The sequence below is a fragment of the Staurois parvus genome, unplaced genomic scaffold, assembly GCF_062004578.1.
Source record: "Staurois parvus isolate SC_StPar_1 unplaced genomic scaffold, SC_StPar_1.0 ptg000684l, whole genome shotgun sequence".
Taxonomy (NCBI): Eukaryota; Metazoa; Chordata; class Amphibia; order Anura; family Ranidae; genus Staurois; species Staurois parvus.
The window spans coordinates 2,850,604-2,872,747 of NW_028318480.1; positions in this window are offsets into that span (position 1 = coordinate 2,850,604).

A 22,144-nucleotide genomic window follows, 5' to 3' on the forward strand; every position below is an offset into this window, starting at 1 on the left:
AGCTTTGTAAGCCATGGGTTGATAAAACACCTGACCGAAATGGAAATGATCCGTTTCTCCACACCTCAGCGTCATTGGATTTCAGACTCCCTTGATGACTCTGATGATCACAATTCAATGGCTAGGTGTCTCTTAAACGTCACTGTAGGAAACAAAACAGCCACCCATGTGTTCCTAGTCTTGGATAATCCCCAAACTAAAATTTATTTTGGCAACGATGTATTACATCGCTTTGCAATGCAAGTCGACCTAATTAATGACTGTTTATGGAGTCGACTAAAGGGGGACCCCGAAAAATACCAAAATCTGGACTTAGCTTTAAAATCCCAGCAACAGATGCCTTATGCTGTTGAAGTCCAGGTAGCCCAAAAGATTACAATTCCTAAGGGCATTAATAACTTCATACTCCCCATCCAAGTTAAAAAGGGACATAGACTGAAGGGGTCAGATGCGTTAGTATGCCTCTCCCATAAAATGCAGGGGGAGGGACTGAACATTACACACACGCCCCTAGTCAACACACATCAATCCCCGATGTACATTTATGTACATAATCTGTCCAATCAGGACATCGTCTTACCCAAAGAGACCCTTATTGGTCTAGCGGTAGAGACTGAATATTACACCTTTGGGGTCACTAACCAGGTGATTGGACTCATCCCCGATGAATATTTGTCGGAGGAACAATTAATTGAACAAACATTCCATTCATTACCAGAGGGTATTTTTACCATAGAGTCCATTTATCCATTCGATTCTAAAGATGGCACCTGTCGAATCGAAGAGACATCAATTGTCTTTGATCACCCAATCAAAGAACAAGAGTACCCCAAAGAACCTGGATGGCAGGAGAACACACACACACATCACATACCCAATGACCTCACCACAAAACTTGAAGAGGCATATGAGATAGGTCAGCCGGAAAGCTTTCCTGGATTCAAGGAGTTAGTGGAAGAGATGGTGGCCCTCGCCGACGCGTGTGCCAGTGATCTCGACCGACAATTGCTCCGAGAGCTTCTCCTTGAATTCCAAGAAATCTTTGCCAAGGATTCTTACGATTGTGGGACTACTGACCTACACATCGCTAGGATCCAAACAGATCCAGATGCCCCACCAGTATTTGTAAGACAGTATAGGTTACCATTAGCTTCCTATGAATCTCTAGCTGAGATTATCAGGAAGTTACATGAAAGGGGTATAATTAGGCCCATCCACAGCTCCTACAACCACCCGATCCTGGGTATTTTAAAACCCAATGGACAATGGCGTTTGTGCGCTGATCTCCGTCAGCTAAACAAACGTGTGTACATGTCAGGATGGCCTGTCCCATACATAGACCAATGTCTAGCCCAGCTCCAAGGATCCCAGGTTTTTACAGCCTTGGATTGTGCACAGGGGTATTGGACCATAAAGGTGAGTGAAGAAGACCAATACAAACTGGCTTTCAGTTTTGGGAATCGACAATATTGTTGGGTACGAATGCCTTTCGGATTCATAAATTCCGGACATGAATTTGCTGTGTTCATGCACAAGGCCATGCCAGACGCCTTCGAAAGGGGGACGTTGGCATATGTGGACGATATCCTGATCAAAAGTACGGATATGGCCAAACACATTACAGAACTTCGGCATGTCCTGGGCCAATTAAAAGCAGCAGGAGTAAAACTGTCCTTACAAAAAGCCCAGTGGTGTCGCACGAAGGTAAACTTCCTAGGCCATGAAGTTACTGCTGAAGGTTTGAACCCACAAAAGAAGAAAGTTGAGGCGGTTCTGAACTGTAAAGTCCCTACTAACCTTAAAGAATTGAGATCATTCCTAGGTATGGTAAACTACTCGCGTAAGTTTATTGATAATTACGCCGAGATAAGCAAGCCGTTGCTTCACCTACTGAAGAAGGATGTCGGATGGTCGTGGGGTAAGAAACAGGAGGACGCCATGAAGGAATTAAAGGAACGTCTCACACAAGCTCCGTGTCTCGGATATCCCGAAGGGGGTAAAAATTTCTATCTAGAGACAGGGTTTACGCAGGTAAGTATGAGTTCTGTTCTTTACCAGAAACGTGCTGATGTCAGTAAGGTGATTGCCTATGCCAGTAAAACTTTGTCCCCGGTTGAAGTAAAGTTCAGTGACTGTGAAAAAGCTCTATTGTCCACCGTGTGGGCATTACAGAATTTCCGCAGTTACATTCAGGGAGAGAGAATCATTGTTGAAACGGCACACCAGCCTTTACAGTATTTAAAGAGTGAACGTATCAAGGGAGGAAATGTGTCTAATAGCCGCATCACTGCTTGGACTTTGTCTTTGCAAGGGTGGCCGCTTGAAATTCGGTACAAACAGAACAAGGAAAGTCCAGTAGCCCAGGGCCTAGCCGAGCTCCATGATTGTTCCGCAACTACGCCTGTTATGGAGGCCCCGGACACTGACTTTCTGGAAGAACAACTGTTCTCTCCCTACAAGGTTTACGATGAAGAATACTGTAAACAGCTGCCGTGTGTATATGTGGATGGTTGTGCTTTTCATCACAAGGATGGGGAACAGCTCCAACTAGTGGCAGGTATTGGAATCGTTTGGACCCAAGGTGTCACCCCAATTTCCGTGGGATACAAACTTGGACCAAAAAGCAGTCAGGTTGCTGAACTTACTGCAATTCTTAGAGCAGTTGAGATGGCTATAGAGTTCAACATTAAAGAGTGTGCCATCATAACCGATTCCAATTATGTCAGGAATAGTTTTGTGGAGTATTTCCCTCGGTGGAAGCGAAACAACATGAACAAGAGTAATCACAAACCCGTGAAACATGGTAAGCTCTTTTGTCACATCGATGAACTGGTAAGGTCCAATGATCTCACCCTGCACTTCAAGAAGACCAAAGGCCACTCCAAGGTTCTAGGTGCCGAGAAGGAAGGGAACGATCTGGCCGATTCTCTAGCCAAGGAAGGGGCAATCACCGGTGAACTGTTAGACATTGATCAATTTTTAGGTACCGTACAGGTTGAAGCTGTCACCAGGCAACAGGCCAGAACAACTGGTGATCCAAATGCATTACAATGGAGTCACGATTCTCCTAGTGAGGATTTAATTACTGCCCAAAAAGAAGACCCAATAATTGGCTTGTTTTATAGTCATATAGAAGATCCCAACCAAAATCCCATAAATAAGGAAGTATGTAGTGGGAAGGAGGATTTACGTATCTTAATGAAATCCAAATCCCAATTCTCTTTATATCAGGGATTGTTGATACGAACCTCAAAGGGTGGCGTACAACAATGGGTCGTCCCACTTAAATTTAGAGGTTTGATGCTACAGCATGCCCATGATGCTCCCACTTCCGGTCATCGTGGAGAGAAGATCACGTATGAGATCCTGCGGGATTATGCCTACTGGCCTCATATGTTACGTGATGTGAAGGAATACTGCCAAGGTTGCCTAATATGTCCCCAATTTCAACCTACCAAGCCAACTCACAGAGCACCTCTCCAGAAGAGGGGGATATGTATGCCTTGGTCAGACCTTCAGATGGATTTTATTGGGCCAGTAACAAAATCTTCACGAGGAAATCGGTATATGTTAACAGTTACATGTTTATTCACCAAGTATGTCGAATGTATACCAGCACCAAATAACAGCTCCGAGACATGTGCTGCATTGCTAATAAATCATGTATTTTCACGTTTTGGTTTACCTCAGAGGATAGAGTCTGATAGAGGATCGCACTTCACTAGCGAAGTGATGGCCAAATTGTGGAAAATTTTGGGGGTTAAAAGGAAATTGCATATCGCCTATCGGCCAGCCTCTAGTGGTGGTGTAGAACGATACAATCGGACCATCGTTAATGTCCTTAAGAAATTTGTTAAGGAAACAGGCAAAGATTGGGATGTCAAACTGCCACTGGTCCTGATGGTGTTGAGGGCTACTCCGAATACAGTTACAAAAATGTCATCTTTTGAACTGATGACAGGTAGACGGATGGTACTGCCCCAGCACTTATTGTATCGCACTACAGATCAAAATTTGATCAATGCTACCACCACACACCAGTACATAGAGGATTTACGTAAACATCTGCAATATGCTTTTGCCTTTGCCCAGCGAAATTTGGAAAGAGCTGCAACTAGTGCTAAGACATACTATGATCTCAAAACCTCCAAGAAGGAATATGAGATTGGTGACAAGGTCTATCTATACAATTTTGCAAGAGACCAGATCAAGGAACGGAAATTCCTTCCATCTTGGAAAGGTCCGTTCTCTATCATTGATAAAATCTCTCCGGTCGCATATAAATTGCAGGTTACCCGGTATGGTGAAATCAGTGATAGATGGGTGCACATCAATCAATTACGTGCTTGCCATCCGAAGTCTCAATTGCAGTTGTTGGAAGACTGAACCCACCAATTCCTATCTGGAGATATTGAGATCATTATTAAATTTCCTTTAAACATATAATTCATCTTTTGCCTTACAGGATCCAGTAACATAATTTTATGTATATCCCATACTTAAACTGTTCATTTTAATAATTTAGAAAGGAAGGCCCAGACTATGACCAGACCGGCGATCGGAGGTGTCAATGACCGGACCCTAGAAGGAAGCTATAATGTCCTGTGGGAAAGACCAGATGCCAGAGATCGATCCGGAGACGATAACCTGATGTCCCAGGCCACCAAGGGCCAGTCCAGAGGAAAAGACCCGCCTAGGAGACCGTCTAAGAGACCTGTCGTGCGGAGGACCCATGGACCCCAAGGTGGATGTGCCAGGCCAGGCCGGCCTCATCACAAGACCAGGATCGTCATCGGAAGTGTCCATCTAAAGACGCCGAGTCAAGTTGAGGACCAACCAGCATCACCGCTGCCATTTTATTATAAAAAAAAAAAAAAATTTTTTTTTTATTATTTCATTCACTTCACCGGAGAAGACGAACGATCACTCTAACCAAAAGTCCCACTCATGTTTTTCGATACAGACACCCCTCTACGCGTGCCTATACCCCAAAAACAAAGGGGGATTTGTTGTGGGCTTTTGAATCATGTCTCAAAAATATGACTTTTATCAAGACATAATATTATATGGCAAACAGCTCAGCATAGCCGAATGCTAAGAGTTAATTTTGTCTTGGTTGAACCATCTAGCTAGAGAAATGTAATGGGTGAAGGGATTGTTTTTCTTTCCTCCTAGAGACAATACTATTTTAAAGTTCTACAGGTGATCAAACACCATTATTCAGACTTCAATAAGCAGGTAAACATATACAAGGTCTGGACATGACAATAGAGGAACCAAACTGATTGTCTGAGAGCTTACCCAAACCTTGTAGAGTGTGATGAACCAACAGACCTCTGAAACTATTACCATATACTATTGTTCACCAAGGGTGAAAGCATTAACAGTTGTTTACCATGAGTCCAATACAAGGGCCAGGCAAACAGAGAGTTTTTTTTCCCTACACAGAGAAAATGTTGATTCTGAAACAAAAAGGTGAAATTCAGGACATTTAAGTCTAAAAGTTCACTGTATATAATTACAAAAATATACTACAAAAACATATTATAAATAAGATGGTATAGTTTTTAAACACCACTAAATACTCAGCAATGGGAACTATATATCACTAACTTGAGTATTGAGATGATGGGAAGTAAGATGTATTATAGAATAGCATTAGTTACATGTCTTATCAGGAAACAAACAGGATGATATTTCAAGTAGGAATAACTGAATATACACCTATATTCCATGGTCCCTATTTGGAATATCATAGGTATGATCACTGCTATATCTGGAAAGAGCCGTATATTTTATTCCTGAAATTACCTGAAGATTCCACCCAAGGTATGAGTCATCTCAAATACTCACATTGTTCTGTGATACATGACCGCCACCTGGCGGGCAGGTGAGAAATAGCTTATGTACACACATTTCTCAACTAGCCAATCAGGAAGCCTGGTGGGAAGGTATCTTAGAACAATGGACTAGTGGATATAAAAGCCCATGTGCTTTAAGAAAAAAAAACCCTCATAAAGACCTCATGGAAAGACCTGACATCTGAAGAAGATCTGCTGAATAACTACTCTTCCATCTTTTCAAACTTCCTAAAACTTTAAACCTCTAATCTGATAACTTCCTACATTCTCCCCTACTGAGAATCTTTCACTTGCCCTATATATCAGTCTAAAGGCGTTCCACTGCCAGCTAAATCCACGGGAGAGTTGCCTAGTCTGACGTCCGGGTGTGGTGAGATGTTTATTTGATTTTGTATTAATTACTTTCTCTGTTGTGTAGAATCATAAAAAATTACCTTAGTGTATTACAACAATATTGGGTAGTTAGATATCTGTAGTCAGATACTGTGTTACTGTTAAAAAAATTGTTTATTGCCATATTATATATTTTTCCATATTTCATAATTTATTGAATATTAATAACCAGAGTATCACATATCAAGGGCTTACTTCTTGCAATCCTATGGCCACGGCGTGCGAGAATATAACCTTTGAGATATTCGAAATTATTAATTATTAATAAATTTAATAAATAATCATATCATTTAAAAATTGTAATTGATGTAATTAGTTAGAAACTTGATTAGTGTGTCTTACATTGGTAGGTTATATCTTTGATTGTGTGTACCAATATTCATTTATCACCAGTCTTTTGCGTTTTGTGTTAATATATATATAATTTTTGTACATAAATAAATTTTTATATTTATCTATTATAAGGCAAATTTTGTGTGTATGGTACGAAATCATATTGGCTAAAAGAATTCAAGGTATAATAATAAGTGGTGATCAAATTATCAAGGTGTCCAAATTATTGGTTTACTAAATATTTGCCGTATTTTAACGGCTGGAGGCACTGTAATATTTCATCTAAGGGAAAGGGACACGCCCTTTATAAATAATATATATCCTTACATAAACCACCACAACATAAATTTGGAGGCACTGCTGAGATCCATAGAAATCGTACCATAACACAAAACGCACTGGTGATTGTATATTTGTACACTTTATCAAACATATATTTTGTATCAAAATGGCATCCAGTAATCACGGATCCACCTCTTCCAAGCATAACGAGGAAAATATGGCGGCTCAAGGCATTGAGCAGGAAGTTATGAAGCCAGCTCGGAAAGCTGCCGGTGCTTGGCAGAAGTATGTTGAAAATGAAGTAATAAATTATCTCCGCAAGAAATTGAATTTGGGGGATAGCAATAATGAATTTGTGGATGAAGAGAAAGAGCAGGCCATGAGTACCTTTGAGGACCTGTTCAACCAAAAGGGCCAGGTTGTTGGGTTTTTAATAGCATTTGCTGGAGCAGAAAGTGATAGAAGCTGTGACAGACTTCTCCTAGAAGCTTGGCCCATGTTATGGTTCATGACCGCTGGAGCTGCCCAGCAGACCATGACTCTAAGGGAAGAGTTGTCAGAGGCCCGCCTCTTGTTAGAAAGCAAAAATCAGGACATTGAGTCTTTGAAAGGGAAGCTTGGTCATGCCGGTGTTCGTTTAGACGAATCCGAGAAACATTATGATAGATTGGTCGGAGACTTTCGAAGTGCTCAGGACCTATATGAAAGAAACTTTCAGGAATTAAAACAACTTCAAAAGAAGTATCAGGACTTAAAAGATGAGGTGGAGTACTTCAGATCAGAGAGGTTATCTCCTGTCAAAAGTAAAGTTCACCCAGGGGATAAGCATGACCAGTCAGAACTTACCTTGATAAAATCTGAGCAAAAAACTCTGGAGGAGCAGATTATAAGGTTGACGGCCCAAATAAATTCTGGGGTCCAAAGACGGACCAACCCAGTCAAGCCAGAGGCTGATGAGCGGAGATACCCGCATCACAGCGAAGTATCTGATAGTGAGTCAGGGTCAGAATATAGGTCACCTCCTAGGCTTTCAAGATACACTCCAGAGCGCTCTGAAGAAAAATATGAGGTTTCATATAGGCAGGAAGGGAAATCCCAGGGGTCATTCAGGAGATATGACACCCCAAAGGTTATTAAGTTCCTGAAGGACACTGTTCCTATGTTTTCTAAGAAAGGGTCCCTTGAGATCACCGAACACATGAGAACATATGAACAGACGTTAGAGATTCTGAGCATTAGAGATGACCACACCAAAATAGAATTGCTGCCATGGGTGTTTGAAGAGAAATACCGGCAATTCTTTGAGACCTTGAGGGCCTATTCCAATCAGTCCTGGAGGGAGGTTAAACATAAGTGCCACATGGAATTTGGGCCTTATAAAACTGTAACCTCTGCCAAGGCTGCGGCCTACAATTTAAAGTGTGGTCCTCACCAAAGCCCTGCAGAATTTCTGGCTGTCCTCAGAAATGCCTATTTCCTGGCTGAAAAGGATCCCAATCCTAACCAGCCAGAATTCAAGACACTATTCTATGAAGCATTACCTGCTTACATAAAATTGGGACTTGCAAAGGATTACAGAAAGGGATGCTCTCTTGATTGGTTGGTGAGAGAGAGTGACTATTTATTCTCGATCCAACAGTCCAGTGAGGGCGGGATAAAAAGAGAACCCAAAAATAGCCCCAAGATAGTAGCAGCCACTACCGTTTCCCCTCCAAATCCAAATTTGCAGGCAGAGAAGAAATCATATGCGGAAGTAGTCCGTGGGGGTAAAACCAATGGTTCCCCTAGATTTGTACCTCAAGCCCAGCAAGTGAAGGAGGTCCATAACTTTGCACCCCAAAACCAGTGGGTGAGAAAGGATAGACAAAAGCCAGGAAACTACGGTAGTGGAAGTGAGAAGAATAAAAAGTATGGTAAGGGTCAGTACAGTGATGAGAATCAAAGGAGGCAATGGTATCCTCAGAGGTTCTATTATCCTCGCCAAAACCAACATGGGAATTTTTATGGGAACCCCAATTTCAACAGGAACCATAATTATAATAAGAACCCCAATTTTAATAAAAATTCCGACTTCCAAAGATTTCCTCCACGCCAAGAACACCCTCAGGCTCAAAGGGGGGATACAGTACCCCAGGCTCCCTTTAACAACAGGGAGACCCCAAAACCTCAGAGAGAACAATGGCGTCGGGACCAGAGCAGTAGTTCTGACTCTGAGTCTCATTACCAGTCTCGTCCAAAATACAAGCGCAAGTATAGGAAAAGGGAGAATCAACAGAATGACTCCTCTGAGCGTATTGGACAAATAGAGGCACAGGTCAGCAAAATGGCTGAACAAATGGACAGGCTTGTCACTCAATTTCCATCCAATCCTTTTTTAGGAGCAGCTCCTGTGACCAACCAAGGGTCACAGAATTAACAGGCAACCAAGCCTTAAACCAAAAGGGGAGGACACTGAGTCAAATGACAGGAGATGTGTGCCCCGTCCCTGACACGCCTACTAATAGAGAATCTAGTTCTCAGGCAAAGGGGGACCAGTTGTTGGTTATTAATGATTCTCCTGTTTTTCAGTGTCCATCTATTGCCCCTAATATAGTCGCGGCATCGGAAGTCGTCGGGATTGACAAGCCAGACGGAGCACCAACTTCTAGTTGTGCTTCTGTCTTGAGACAGTCCAAGAATCCCACCAGGGAGGATAAGGGTAATGTGTCCACCACATGCGGTGAGATAAGAGCCAGTCATAGGTCATCGAAAGGGCCCACAGATCTTCAACCACACTAATTTCATGTGTGAGCTGACTGAATCTGATGGGAGATATTATGCCACGGTGCAGGTGCAGGATGCCAGTGATCTTTCGATTGTCGGCTTAATAGACACTGGATCCCAAGCAACCATCATGTCACAGGAACATTTTGACAAAGTGGCTAATGTCATGCCCACCAAGCCGAGACTTAAAAGCTTTGACAGCTCATTGATTGGTGTAGGTGGAGACCCGTTACAAGTCACGGGTACCGCCTGGCTTAAACTGAAACTGGGTAATAAGGAACTGAGACACCCCATCATCATTGCCAGCATCTCCCAGCACCACATGATAATTGGGATGGACTTCCTAAAAAGGCTGAACACGATAGTTGACTGTGTGAACCAAGTCCTGTGGTCACAGGTAAATACCCCAATTAAATATGGGAAACTTAAAACTCCCCATTCCCGACAACACTGCCACCTGGTGGAAGAAAGGCCTGGATCATTAGAAATCCATTTCAGGAACAGCCAACTTCCTGATATAACGGTTATCAAACCTGATGACCATAACCCTATCAGAAGAGATGAGGAACACATTTTTAGAATTCCCCAAGATAAAATAAAAGATATTTCCCTCCAAGATGACATCCTTACGATATCTTTTCATCAGGAGGATAAACCAAGAAAAGGGGGAGATCACACCCAATTCTTGACAGGTATTGAAAGGGTTAACAGCGACTTGTTTATCCCCATCCGGATAAATGGTCTTAATAGGTCAAAATATGCCAAACTAGATTTGAGACAGGAACACAGCTTTGTAAGCCATGGGTTGATAAAACACCTGACCGAAATGGAAATGATCCGTTTCTCCACACCTCAGCGTCATTGGATTTCAGACTCCCTTGATGACTCTGATGATCACAATTCAATGGCTAGGTGTCTCTTAAACGTCACTGTAGGAAACAAAACAGCCACCCATGTGTTCCTAGTCTTGGATAATCCCCAAACTAAAATTTATTTTGGCAACGATGTATTACATCGCTTTGCAATGCAAGTCGACCTAATTAATGACTGTTTATGGAGTCGACTAAAGGGGGACCCCGAAAAATACCAAAATCTGGACTTAGCTTTAAAATCCCAGCAACAGATGCCTTATGCTGTTGAAGTCCAGGTAGCCCAAAAGATTACAATTCCTAAGGGCATTAATAACTTCATACTCCCCATCCAAGTTAAAAAGGGACATAGACTGAAGGGGTCAGATGCGTTAGTATGCCTCTCCCATAAAATGCAGGGGGAGGGACTGAACATTACACACACGCCCCTAGTCAACACACATCAATCCCCGATGTACATTTACGTACATAATCTGTCCAATCAGGACATCGTCTTACCCAAAGAGACCCTTATTGGTCTAGCGGTAGAGACTGAATATTACACCTTTGGGGTCACTAACCAGGTGATTGGACTCATCCCCGATGAATATTTGTCGGAGGAACAATTAATTGAACAAACATTCCATTCATTACCAGAGGGTATTTTCACCATAGAGTCCATTTATCCATTCGATTCTAAAGATGGCACCTGTCGAATCGAAGAGACATCAATTGTCTTTGATCACCCAATCAAAGAACAAGAGTACCCCAAAGAACCTGGATGGCAGGAGAACACACACACACATCACATACCCAATGACCTCACCACAAAACTTGAAGAGGCATATGAGATAGGTCAGCCGGAAAGCTTTCCTGGATTCAAGGAGTTAGTGGAAGAGATGGTGGCCCTCGCCGACGCGTGTGCCAGTGATCTCGACCGACAATTGCTCCGAGAGCTTCTCCTTGAATTCCAAGAAATCTTTGCCAAGGATTCTTACGATTGTGGGACTACTGACCTACACATCGCTAGGATCCAAACAGATCCAGATGCCCCACCAGTATTTGTAAGACAGTATAGGTTACCATTAGCTTCCTATGAATCTCTAGCTGAGATTATCAGGAAGTTACATGAAAGGGGTATAATTAGGCCCATCCACAGCTCCTACAACCACCCGATCCTGGGTATTTTAAAACCCAATGGACAATGGCGTTTGTGCGCTGATCTCCGTCAGCTAAACAAACGTGTGTACATGTCAGGATGGCCTGTCCCATACATAGACCAATGTCTAGCCCAGCTCCAAGGATCCCAGGTTTTTACAGCCTTGGATTGTGCACAGGGGTATTGGACCATAAAGGTGAGTGAAGAAGACCAATACAAACTGGCTTTCAGTTTTGGGAATCGACAATATTGTTGGGTACGAATGCCTTTCGGATTCATAAATTCCGGACATGAATTTGCTGTGTTCATGCACAAGGCCATGCCAGACGCCTTCGAAAGGGGGACGTTGGCATATGTGGACGATATCCTGATCAAAAGTACGGATATGGCCAAACACATTACAGAACTTCGGCATGTCCTGGGCCAATTAAAAGCAGCAGGAGTAAAACTGTCCTTACAAAAAGCCCAGTGGTGTCGCACGAAGGTAAACTTCCTAGGCCATGAAGTTACTGCTGAAGGTTTGAACCCACAAAAGAAGAAAGTTGAGGCGGTTCTGAACTGTAAAGTCCCTACTAACCTTAAAGAATTGAGATCATTCCTAGGTATGGTAAACTACTCGCGTAAGTTTATTGATAATTACGCCGAGATAAGCAAGCCGTTGCTTCACCTACTGAAGAAGGATGTCGGATGGTCGTGGGGTAAGAAACAGGAGGACGCCATGAAGGAATTAAAGGAACGTCTCACACAAGCTCCGTGTCTCGGATATCCCGAAGGGGGTAAAAATTTCTATCTAGAGACAGGGTTTACGCAGGTAAGTATGAGTTCTGTTCTTTACCAGAAACGTGCTGATGTCAGTAAGGTGATTGCCTATGCCAGTAAAACTTTGTCCCCGGTTGAAGTAAAGTTCAGTGACTGTGAAAAAGCTCTATTGTCCACCGTGTGGGCATTACAGAATTTCCGCAGTTACATTCAGGGAGAGAGAATCATTGTTGAAACGGCACACCAGCCTTTACAGTATTTAAAGAGTGAACGTATCAAGGGAGGAAATGTGTCTAATAGCCGCATCACTGCTTGGACTTTGTCTTTGCAAGGGTGGCCGCTTGAAATTCGGTACAAACAGAACAAGGAAAGTCCAGTAGCCCAGGGCCTAGCCGAGCTCCATGATTGTTCCGCAACTACGCCTGTTATGGAGGCCCCGGACACTGACTTTCTGGAAGAACAACTGTTCTCTCCCTACAAGGTTTACGATGAAGAATACTGTAAACAGCTGCCGTGTGTATATGTGGATGGTTGTGCTTTTCATCACAAGGATGGGGAACAGCTCCAACTAGTGGCAGGTATTGGAATCGTTTGGACCCAAGGTGTCACCCCAATTTCCGTGGGATACAAACTTGGACCAAAAAGCAGTCAGGTTGCTGAACTTACTGCAATTCTTAGAGCAGTTGAGATGGCTATAGAGTTCAACATTAAAGAGTGTGCCATCATAACCGATTCCAATTATGTCAGGAATAGTTTTGTGGAGTATTTCCCTCGGTGGAAGCGAAACAACATGAACAAGAGTAATCACAAACCCGTGAAACATGGTAAGCTCTTTTGTCACATCGATGAACTGGTAAGGTCCAATGATCTCACCCTGCACTTCAAGAAGACCAAAGGCCACTCCAAGGTTCTAGGTGCCGAGAAGGAAGGGAACGATCTGGCCGATTCTCTAGCCAAGGAAGGGGCAATCACCGGTGAACTGTTAGACATTGATCAATTTTTAGGTACCGTACAGGTTGAAGCTGTCACCAGGCAACAGGCCAGAACAACTGGTGATCCAAATGCATTACAATGGAGTCACGATTCTCCTAGTGAGGATTTAATTACTGCCCAAAAAGAAGACCCAATAATTGGCTTGTTTTATAGTCATATAGAAGATCCCAACCAAAATCCCATAAATAAGGAAGTATGTAGTGGGAAGGAGGATTTACGTATCTTAATGAAATCCAAATCCCAATTCTCTTTATATCAGGGATTGTTGATACGAACCTCAAAGGGTGGCGTACAACAATGGGTCGTCCCACTTAAATTTAGAGGTTTGATGCTACAGCATGCCCATGATGCTCCCACTTCCGGTCATCGTGGAGAGAAGATCACGTATGAGATCCTGCGGGATTATGCCTACTGGCCTCATATGTTACGTGATGTGAAGGAATACTGCCAAGGTTGCCTAATATGTCCCCAATTTCAACCTACCAAGCCAACTCACAGAGCACCTCTCCAGAAGAGGGGGATATGTATGCCTTGGTCAGACCTTCAGATGGATTTTATTGGGCCAGTAACAAAATCTTCACGAGGAAATCGGTATATGTTAACAGTTACATGTTTATTCACCAAGTATGTCGAATGTATACCAGCACCAAATAACAGCTCCGAGACATGTGCTGCATTGCTAATAAATCATGTATTTTCACGTTTTGGTTTACCTCAGAGGATAGAGTCTGATAGAGGATCGCACTTCACTAGCGAAGTGATGGCCAAATTGTGGAAAATTTTGGGGGTTAAAAGGAAATTGCATATCGCCTATCGGCCAGCCTCTAGTGGTGGTGTAGAACGATACAATCGGACCATCGTTAATGTCCTTAAGAAATTTGTTAAGGAAACAGGCAAAGATTGGGATGTCAAACTGCCACTGGTCCTGATGGTGTTGAGGGCTACTCCGAATACAGTTACAAAAATGTCATCTTTTGAACTGATGACAGGTAGACGGATGGTACTGCCCCAGCACTTATTGTATCGCACTACAGATCAAAATTTGATCAATGCTACCACCACACACCAGTACATAGAGGATTTACGTAAACATCTGCAATATGCTTTTGCCTTTGCCCAGCGAAATTTGGAAAGAGCTGCAACTAGTGCTAAGACATACTATGATCTCAAAACCTCCAAGAAGGAATATGAGATTGGTGACAAGGTCTATCTATACAATTTTGCAAGAGACCAGATCAAGGAACGGAAATTCCTTCCATCTTGGAAAGGTCCGTTCTCTATCATTGATAAAATCTCTCCGGTCGCATATAAATTGCAGGTTACCCGGTATGGTGAAATCAGTGATAGATGGGTGCACATCAATCAATTACGTGCTTGCCATCCGAAGTCTCAATTGCAGTTGTTGGAAGACTGAACCCACCAATTCCTATCTGGAGATATTGAGATCATTATTAAATTTCCTTTAAACATATAATTCATCTTTTGCCTTACAGGATCCAGTAACATAATTTTATGTATATCCCATACTTAAACTGTTCATTTTAATAATTTAGAAAGGAAGGCCCAGACTATGACCAGACCGGCGATCGGAGGTGTCAATGACCGGACCCTAGAAGGAAGCTATAATGTCCTGTGGGAAAGACCAGATGCCAGAGATCGATCCGGAGACGATAACCTGATGTCCCAGGCCACCAAGGGCCAGTCCAGAGGAAAAGACCCGCCTAGGAGACCGTCTAAGAGACCTGTCGTGCGGAGGACCCATGGACCCCAAGGTGGATGTGCCAGGCCAGGCCGGCCTCATCACAAGACCAGGATCGTCATCGGAAGTGTCCATCTAAAGACGCCGAGTCAAGTTGAGGACCAACCAGCATCACCGCTGCCATTTTATTATAAAAAAAAAAAAAAATTTTTTTTTTATTATTTCATTCACTTCACCGGAGAAGACGAACGATCACTCTAACCAAAAGTCCCACTCATGTTTTTCGATACAGACACCCCTCTACGCGTGCCTATACCCCAAAAACAAAGGGGGATTTGTTGTGGGCTTTTGAATCATGTCTCAAAAATATGACTTTTATCAAGACATAATATTATATGGCAAACAGCTCAGCATAGCCGAATGCTAAGAGTTAATTTTGTCTTGGTTGAACCATCTAGCTAGAGAAATGTAATGGGTGAAGGGATTGTTTTTCTTTCCTCCTAGAGACAATACTATTTTAAAGTTCTACAGGTGATCAAACACCATTATTCAGACTTCAATAAGCAGGTAAACATATACAAGGTCTGGACATGACAATAGAGGAACCAAACTGATTGTCTGAGAGCTTACCCAAACCTTGTAGAGTGTGATGAACCAACAGACCTCTGAAACTATTACCATATACTATTGTTCACCAAGGGTGAAAGCATTAACAGTTGTTTACCATGAGTCCAATACAAGGGCCAGGCAAACAGAGAGTTTTTTTTCCCTACACAGAGAAAATGTTGATTCTGAAACAAAAAGGTGAAATTCAGGACATTTAAGTCTAAAAGTTCACTGTATATAATTACAAAAATATACTACAAAAACATATTATAAATAAGATGGTATAGTTTTTAAACACCACTAAATACTCAGCAATGGGAACTATATATCACTAACTTGAGTATTGAGATGATGGGAAGTAAGATGTATTATAGAATAGCATTAGTTACATGTCTTATCAGGAAACAAACAGGATGATATTTCAAGTAGGAATAACTGAATATACACCTATATTCCATGGTCCCTATTTGGAATATCATAGGTATGATCACTGCTATATCTGGAAAGAGCCGTATATTTTATTCCTGAAATTACCTGAAGATTCCACCCAAGGTATGAGTCATCTCAAATACTCACATTGTTCTGTGATACATGACCGCCACCTGGCGGGCAGGTGAGAAATAGCTTATGTACACACATTTCTCAACTAGCCAATCAGGAAGCCTGGTGGGAAGGTATCTTAGAACAATGGACTAGTGGATATAAAAGCCCATGTGCTTTAAGAAAAAAAAACCCTCATAAAGACCTCATGGAAAGACCTGACATCTGAAGAAGATCTGCTGAATAACTACTCTTCCATCTTTTCAAACTTCCTAAAACTTTAAACCTCTAATCTGATAACTTCCTACATTCTCCCCTACTGAGAATCTTTCACTTGCCCTATATATCAGTCTAAAGGCGTTCCACTGCCAGCTAAATCCACGGGAGAGTTGCCTAGTCTGACGTCCGGGTGTGGTGAGATGTTTATTTGATTTTGTATTAATTACTTTCTCTGTTGTGTAGAATCATAAAAAATTACCTTAGTGTATTACAACAATATTGGGTAGTTAGATATCTGTAGTCAGATACTGTGTTACTGTTAAAAAAATTGTTTATTGCCATATTATAAATTTTTCCATATTTCATAATTTATTGAATATTAATAACCAGAGTATCACATATCAAGGGCTTACTTCTTGCAATCCTATGGCCACGGCGTGCGAGAATATAACCTTTGAGATATTCGAAATTATTAATTATTAATAAATTTAATAAATAATCATATCATTTAAAAATTGTAATTGATGTAATTAGTTAGAAACTTGATTAGTGTGTCTTACATTGGTAGGTTATATCTTTGATTGTGTGTACCAATATTCATTTATCACCAGTCTTTTGCGTTTTGTGTTAATATATATATAATTTTTGTACATAAATAAATTTTTATATTTATCTATTATAAGGCAAATTTTGTGTGTATGGTACGAAATCATATTGGCTAAAAGAATTCAAGGTATAATAATAAGTGGTGATCAAATTATCAAGGTGTCCAAATTATTGGTTTACTAAATATTTGCCGTATTTTAACGGCTGGAGGCACTGTAATATTTCATCTAAGGGAAAGGGACACGCCCTTTATAAATAATATATATCCTTACATAAACCACCACAACAATACATACAGACACATGTACACACAGACACATGTACGTACATACACACATACACACACACACATGTACACACACATACATGTACATACACATGTACAGATACACACATGTACATACACACAGACACATGTACAATTGTACATGCATACACAGACACACACAAACACACACACATGTACACGTACACACACACGACCCCCCCTAAAAAGTTGCAGTACTTCGTTGTTCACTCACGGAGCCAGGTACTGCACTCTAGGGGGAGGCAGAGAGCACAGCACGTATGCCTTGCTTTGCTTTCACTACGCTTAGCTATTGAGCAGCCTGATGGTTGCCAGTGCCAATGACAGATACGGCCTGAGCTCCAAGCCTGCTCAGCAAGATGGCCCTGGGGGACACACTCGCCCCCACCATAATTTCCCCTTGCCATTGGCGAGCAGGCGAGTGGAAATTTCAAGCCCTGTTGTAATAGCAATCAGAGCAGGTAAGTAGCTGCTCGACTGCTGATACAAGCAGAGGGAGGGGACATTGGGGACACCCACCCCCCTCCTGCAGCCTTCCTCAGCTTTCTCAGGCTCTCCTGTCGCAATGGGAGACCCAAGCGACCAGCTGGCGCATCCGCTGGCTGGCCGGACAGCTGAGCACAGCCGGGATTGGCTTTGATTGGCTCTCCATTATAGTAAACTGGAAGCAATGACCTGGCATCACTTCCGGTTTACTCGGAAATAAACTGCGCCATAAAAAAAAAAAATAGAGGATTCAAAGATACCAATCTTGGTGTTTTGAATGCTTTTACGTGCAGAGGATGGATTTGGGGTCTTATAGACCGCAGATCTCTTTCTAAAGAGTACCTGTCACATGTGTATTGCTGTAACAACGATGTTTACATTCCTTGTGACAGCAATAAAAGTGATTAAAAAAAAATTAAAGCATCAGTGTAAAAATAAAATAAATAATTAAAGTGCCCCCGTCCTCCCGTGCTTGCACGCAAAGCTAAATGCAAGCATCGGTCCTGCAAGCACGCAAACAGCGATCGACCCACACATGTGAGGTATCACCACAAAGGCCAGATGATGGACAGTAATTCTAGCACTAGACATTCTCTATAAATCTAAAGTGGTAGCCTGTAAAGGCTTTTAAAGGATTGCCAATGGATAATAAAATTTACATCAATTGTTGCCGTTCCACGGGTGTGCCCAATTTTAACGTGTGACACGATTGGTATCTATTTACTCTGAATCATATCATCTTTTGTATTTTACAAAAAACTTGTGTTATGTATTGTGTTTTTTTCATTAAAATTCAAAAAAAGTGTATTTTTTCCCAAAAAATTGCATTTGAAAAACCGCTGCACAAATACCGTGTGACATAAAAAAAATGAAAAACCATCAATTTAGTCTCTAGGGCCTCTGATTTAAAAAATATATAATGTTTGGGGGTTCTAAGTAATTTTCTAGCAAAAAATACTGATTGTTACATGTGAACAAAAAGTTCCAGAAATGGAGGTGGTTAAAGTATAACTAAAGTCAAAACTTTTTCCTGGTGCCTCCATGGCAGCATACCTGCGATAAGCTCCGCCTTGGACTCCTCCCTCAGGACCAGTGAATATATAAAAAGAAAGGATTAAGGTACCCCCAGCATTCTCCTTTTTTCCTCATACCTTATGGTCAGTGAATGTAAGTCAGTCGTCCTTACCTCTGCCATGAGCAGCTTCCGCCTGGGTTCAGCCTCTCCCAGTCGCTGTCCCTACTCTTGGGCAGCTAAATGCACTTATAAGGTAGGGAGTCCCTTCTGGGGGTCTTTTGGGACAGCAGTTGTCTCTTAACCAGGAGCACTATATCTGGCAATAAGTTCATGGTATTCGCTAATGCGTAGGACAGAGAGAGCAGCTATTCCTGTCCTTTCTGCAATAATTTCTGATAATGGCTTCCCATGTGATTGCCCTTTTATTCACCCTTTCCTTTTTTGTTGTTGTTGTTCTCTCTCTCTCCAGGTACTTTACCTGTTTGTCTTCCTCGAGTCCTAGACCTTGAAATTGCTGGGCATGCGGAACCACCTCTTTACCAGACAAGTTAGTCTGCGGAGACTGTTTCAGGGACTATGCAGCATAAAGAGGTGCAGAGAGACAGCAGGTTGCAGACCAGGGGCGGACTGACCATTTGGAAACTCGGGTACTGCCCGAGGGCCCGGGGTCAGTAGGAGGCCCCATGAGATGCCCCCTGTACCTTTTTCATAGGCTTTTTTGAGTTTGGGCAAGGACACAGGGGCCCCATGATCCCCTATTGCTCGGGGGCCCCATGAGTTGTCAGTCCGCCCCTGATGCAGACCTACTGAAAAAGGTTGTTAAAGATTCGCTTGCGGAACTAGTAGCAGCTAATCTATCACAGCTATCATCACAGCTTCCTCAGGAAGAGGCAAAAGATGCGGCACTACCAGGCCCATCCTCTGGTGAATACTCTCACCAGTAGCAGATCGGCTGTCTAGACAATCAGGAGAAGAAGATTCCTCGGATGAGTCAGATCCCTCAGGCTTTAGCTTTTTCCTGGTTCAACCTTATGTCTAGGCAGTCAAGCTTGCCATTGGTTGGGAAGAAACTGATTCCCCAACAAAAAAATCAAACAGATACTTCCCATTTCTTAGAAAGCGAATCTCCTTCTTTCCTCTGATGGATGAAATCAGAAATGTTATAGAAGAAGAATGGAAAGAGACAAAGAAAAGATTTTCTCTCAATCTCCTGGGAAAACTATATCCACCATCAGATCCAATGTTAGATGGTCCACTGTCAATGGATGCAGCGGTGGCCTGCTTAGCAAAGAACATAATATTACTTATGGATGACTCAACATCGTTTAAGGACCCCCTAGACAGATGACTAGACCTTGACCTAAAAAGGGTCAATCAGATGGCCAGGAATGCCTGCAAGCCAGCAATTGCCCTGACATCCATTTCCAATGCCTTGTGAGTATGGACTGGAAACATAGAGGCGGCTATCCAACAGGGAGTTCCCAAGGAAGACATAGTCAAGGCTCTGGATGAATGTCATTGGTGAAGTAGCTATCGATACAATAAGATGTTCTGCAAGGACGATGATGCATACCATAATAGCAAAATGGGCCTAATGGTTGAAGCCGTGGGCTTCAAAACAAATTGGTGTAAAATCCCTTTCGATGGCAAAGCACTGCTTGGAGAGAGGCTGGAAAAAGCAATTTCCCATGTTACAGGAGGAAAATCAGGCCTGTTACCCCAAGACAGAAGGCCTAGATGTACCAAGAGATTTACTTCAAGATTTCAACAGTTCAGGGGCAAAGATTACAGGCAGTCCAGACAGGGCTGAGACTCAAGAAAGACCTGGAGAAGCACACAATACACTTTTCTGAAGGCCGACAAACAAAATGTTCTACCTAACCCGCAGGACATCACCAAGTCCATTTGACGCAAGGTCATCCCAGGCAATCCCAGTAGAAACCAGACTAAAGCATTGTGCCAAAATATGGATGCAAAAAAGCTAGGATCCCTGGGTGGTGTCGACAGTTTGATTCGGACACTTCTGGACTTTCTCAAACCAGCTGCCTCGCAACGTCTTCACCCACATGAGGATACCAGAATCTCCTCAGAAGAAAGAGGTACTTCATCAATTTCTGGATTCCCGACAGGCAGAAAAAGCGACAATACCGTTTCCTCCATCCAAGAGGTTTTCAGGTTTCTACTCCAACCTATTTCTGATGCCCAAAAGGAATGGCGGTTAGAGACCCGTAATAGACCTCAAGAAATTACCCATTACATATTCTTGGAAAGCTTCAAGATTGAGTCGCTGCAGACTATTATCCACACCATTCAACCTGGAGACTGGATGCTGTCAGTGGACCTTCAAGATGCTTACTTACACATACCCATACTCCCACCATTTCAGAAATATCTGGTTTGCAGTCGGCCAGATTAATTTGCAATAAAAGAGTCAGCCCCTTGGTCTATGTACTTCTCCCAGAGTCTTCACAAAAGTACTGATTGCAGTCCTAGCCCCATAATGGGAAGTAGGGCTCAGGGTATAGCATTACCTGGACAATGTCCTGTTAGGAATACAGCCCAACAGGACACAGGGAGATTCTGATTTCCACACTGTTCAGCTGGATAATAAATCAAACAAAAAGTCAACTTACCCCAACACAACAAATTATTTATCTAGGTGCCCTGTTTGACACTTTCTGCCTCAGAAGATGGCAGCCTTCATCCAGAGAATGAAGAGAGTGAGGACATGGTCACACCTGATGGCCTCAAGCTGCCTGAGTCTGAAAGAGGTTATGCCAGCATGTATCCCAATGGTTCCATGGGCCCACTGGCACCTGAGCCACTTTCAATTGGAATTTCTAAGACAATGGAACAAGCTTTATCTATCCCAACCCATCTGTTTGACATGTCTGATGCACAGGGGACTATTGTGGTGGACGAAGAAAGAAATATGCTTATAAGATCGTGTCCATTGGGGTATGTCTCCTGGACCATAGTCACCACAGATACCAGTGCAGCAGGCAAGAGGTGTACCGAAGATTCGCTTGTGGTCCAGTTCTTCAAAGGCGTTAAAAAGATATGTCCACCTGTCAAGAAAGCTTTTCCCACCTGGGATCTGTCTGTAGTCCTAGAGGCTTTATACAACCAACCCCTTTCTCTGTCTGAATTGGCCTCTTTGGGAAATCTGACTCTAAAAATGGCCTTTCTAATAGCAGTGTCATCTGGTAAAGGAGTGTCAGAACAAGCCCTAGGGGTGGAAGAGGACCACATTACTTTCTACCCAGATAGGGTGG